Genomic DNA, 4,400 nt, shown 5'->3' with positions numbered 1-4,400 from the left:
TGGTGTCGGCAATCCTTTAGTAAATATGTCCGCAAACTGTGATGACGATGGAACATGTAGTACACGCAGGGCTCCAATAGCAACTTTCTCGCGAACAAAATGTATATCCAGCTCAATGTGTTTAGTACGGCGATGTTGCACTGGGTTTGCGGACATGTATACTGCAGATATGTTGTCATAGTAGACGACGGTGGCACTGTCAAGCGGGCAATTTAGTTCAAGTAACAAATGACGCAACCAACAAGTCTCGGCTACGGCTGTAGCAACTGCTCGATATTCAGCTTCGGCACTGCTGCGAGAAACTGTCGGCTGTCGGCGAGAAGACCATGAGACTAGATTGTCTCCCAAAAATACACAGAAACCGGACGTAGAGCGGCGAGTATCCGGGCATCCAGCCCAATCAGCATCTGAATAGGCAACAAGAGTGTGTGAAGAGGAGGAATGAAGAATGAGACCAAGATCAAGTGTTCCTTTAAGATAACGAAGAATACGTCTGATTAGAAGAAGATGTGGTTCTCGAGGATCATGCATGTGAAGACATACTTGATGGACGGCATATGAAATTTCTGGTCGGGTAAGGGTGATATACTGGAGTGCCCCAGCAAGACTACGATACTGAGAAGGATCAGAGACCAGTGCACCGACAGAAGCAGAAAGTTTGGATTTGGTGTCTATAGGTGTTGGAGAAGGATTACAGTCAATCATGCCAGCACGACGGAGAACATCGATGATGTACTGACGTTGAGATAAATGAATAGTGGAGGGAGTGCGGGTGACGGAGATGCCAAGAAAATGATGAAGAGGACCAAGATCTTTCATAGAGAATTCACGGTTAAGTTGAACAATTATTTGATGAAGAGTGGTTTGAGAAGAAGCAGTAAGAATAATATCATCTACATAAAGGAGAAGATAGGCAGTGGCCGTGCCATGATGTAAGACAAAAAGAGATGCATCGGACTTAGATTCAATAAATCCAATGGAACGAGCATAGGTGGCAAAGCGTTGGAACCATGCGCGGGGAGCCTGTTTGAGACCATAGAGAGACTTTTGAAGACGACAGACATGTGTAGGAAAGCGAGCATCGATAAATCCAGATGGTTGCTGACTATAGACTTCTTCATTGAGATTTCCATGCAAGAAAGCATTTTTTACATCTAGTTGATGAATTGGCCAAGATTTAGAAAGCGCGAGAGAAAGAACAACACGTATGGTGGCAGGTTTGACAACAGGGCTGAAGGTTTCGTCGTAGTCAATGCCGGGTTGTTGTGTAAATCTGCGCACTACCCAACGAGCCTTATGACGAGCAAGAGATCCATCGGAGTTATATTTGTGGCGAAATATCCATTTGCCACTAACAATTTTAGCACCCAAAGGGGGAGGAACAAGAGTCCAAGTGCCATTTGTCATGAGAGCATCATATTCGTCTTGCATGGCTTGACGCCACGAAGGATCACGAAGAGCAACAAGATAATTATGTGGAAGAGGGGAGCCAACCGTGACGGAAAGATTAAGACGATCGATGGGACCGCGTAGCTTACCGGTTGTGCGACGAGTGCGATGTATAGGAGGTGGTGGTGGCGGGGTAGGGATAGGAGAAGGGGTTGGTGAGTTGTTGGGAGTGTGTAATACGGAGGCGGTAGGAGAAATAGGAGAGGATGGTTCGGGTGGGGGCGCTGCCGCGGCAGGAATAGTGGAGGTGTTCTTTGCCACGGCAGATGGGTCGGCTGCTGCTGTAGGAATGGAGGAGTTTTGGTTGTCGTGGTATGAATTGGGTCAATGATTAGAGGATCGAATATGTCATGGTGAGGTGGGTTGGGAGGGCTAGGTGTTGGAGCATATGGGAAGGTGTTCTCATCAAATGTAACGTGACGGGAGATGATGATTCGCCGGCTTTCAAGATCAAGACATCGGTAACCGCGATGCCGAGAAGGATAGCCGAGAAATAAGCAACGAGTGGCACGAGGAGCTAATTTATGTGGTGTGGTGGATGAGGTGTTGGGATAACAAAGGCATCCAAACACATGGAGATCATGATACCGAGGATGATGACCGTGGAGGAGAAAGAAGGGTGTACTAAGGTTAGATATTCATGCATGCCCACAAGTTATACTTATTGATTGACCTCATTTAATCCCATAAATTATTCCAATTAATATCCATGCATGCCCACAAATTATACTCCCACAATTCAGATTTTTAGCGTGGGATTTCCTATAGAGTTTGCTCGTTGCGAGGCAACTCATTTATTTCGCACCCTTATTCAGCCTACAATTAATTAAGGCATCTTTAATTACCCGTTTATCTCATGCATCCTCCTATGATTCCCGAGAGCTCTCTCGTTCGCTGCCAGGAAACTCATTATTTCGCACCCTTATTCAGCCCATAATTAAGGCACCTTTAATTAATGTCATGCAGCCTCCTATAGGCTCGTTTATAATCCTATAAATATTCATGCATGCCCACAAGTTATACTTATTGATTGATTCCCTAGTTCGCTCATTGCCACGCAACTCAGGACCTTATATGAATTGATAGAGTCTGACATAAGGAGCCGAGGTGGGACTATCAAACTGTGGAAACTGTGCATCATTTACCTGTAATACTTTCTCCGAAGTCCTCTATTTTAATCAGAATAGATGCTTAGCCCAGTTGGTAACTGCAGCTCTAGTGGTGCAGGATATCTAGAGTTCGATTCTTCACATTGAAAATTATTATTTTCCTCACTTTGCTAGAATAAGCCCACTTGACCGTCTACCTCAAGGCCCATTAAGCTAGCGCAGCAGCTACTTGGCCCAGTACGAGGTTAGCCGCGTCTGTTCCTCCCGCAAGATTCCTTTTTGTTTTTTCTAGGAAAAAGTAGTACCGCCTCATCAGAGTAAAATATTCTAAAAATATAATATAGGTGAAGGGATGAAAAAAGTGGAGAAATGGACCTTGCTTTATTAGTAGATATAGATATAGACTTTGCGAAATATTAATAGTCGATATAAACGCACTGGGAAGATAGGGCAAATGGGCGATAGGTCACCCCCCGCGTCATCTCTCTGAGGCGACATGAGCGGGAACCCCACCTCCCTGCCGCCGGCATTACAGCCATTGCCACCCCCTGTCGCCGCCGCCCGCACAGACGGCGGGCAAAGCCCGCCGGCGGCGGGACTCCTTCCAGCTCGACATGCTCCCCCGCTTTCCCTCATATCAAACTTTGTTGATCTCCCTAGCGTGTCTCTCGGCCAGGGGGAGGGGGGCGAAGGAGTCATCGCTCATCCTCCACTCAAACATCGAGGGTCTGGCGGTGTGGGACGTTCTCCGGAATTTTGAGTAGTGTTGGTGGAGGCAAGGCAGCGGCTGGAGTTCCTCGTCGATATGGTTCTCCAGCTGTCACTGCGGGCTACTCCCCTTCGCTGCCTGGTGAGCTCTCGGGTCGCGAACCCTCGTGCTCATCTGAATTCCAGGCCAACACCACCAACGCCCTCCTCGATGCATCCTCTTTATGAGTCCCTTCAGTGATCCATTAAAGGAGAAGAAAGAATTCTCGGCTTTTTCCCAGAGGTGACCCTGTGTTATCGAACCTACAAGAGGAAGTGTATCTTTAAGGCAAAGGTTTCTACCAAGCTTTGCGAGAGAATTAAATTCTAGTTTTTGAACCGGATCGAAATCAGGTTGCACAGTTGAACACTTATAAATAAAAATGGGCACGGGTATGAGGACTTATTCTTACAACCATATATTTGCGAACATGATCATTGATACGTCTCCAACATATCAATATTTTTTGATTGTTTCATCATATTGTATTATCACTTTTATATATTTTTTATATCATTTTATTTTCTGGACTAACCTATTAATTTAGTGCCCAGTGCCAGTTTCTGTTTTTTGCTTGTTTTTGGTTTCGTAGAAAATCAATACCAAAAAAGGTCCAAACACGATGCCAAATTTTGACGATTTTTTCTCGACCACCTTCCTCAAATTAGATCTGGCAGATGCGGGATGAACTCCTACAACATGATCGCATACGAGCAAGTCAAGAGGAATTGGCGGGTTCTTTCTTGACCACGTCATATATAAAGCCGGAGAATACCATGTGAAAATTGATATAGACATGAGATGTTAGGGATTGTAAGAGATCTTATATTGATATATGTAGCTAGTAGCGTCGGATAGATATACGAAAACTTGTTGTTCGACCAATCTCTCGGAGAAAGAGAGGTCACTCCTCTCTGTATATGTTCATGACGATCTTGTGTAATTAATGGTTCCTTCATTTGCTTACTAGCTAGTGTGTCGAGTTCTCTCTATATGCATATAGTAGCTAGCGCCGACCAAGCACGGAGAAAGAGAGTCACTTCTCTCTATTAGCTAGCTAACACAATATATGAAACCCCTGAATTAACCCTCCA

Source organism: Triticum dicoccoides, chromosome 2A (genome assembly GCF_002162155.2).
Source record: "Triticum dicoccoides isolate Atlit2015 ecotype Zavitan chromosome 2A, WEW_v2.0, whole genome shotgun sequence".
Classification (NCBI taxonomy): Eukaryota; Viridiplantae; Streptophyta; class Magnoliopsida; order Poales; family Poaceae; genus Triticum; species Triticum dicoccoides.
Note: the sequence above shows the minus strand (reverse complement) of the source record.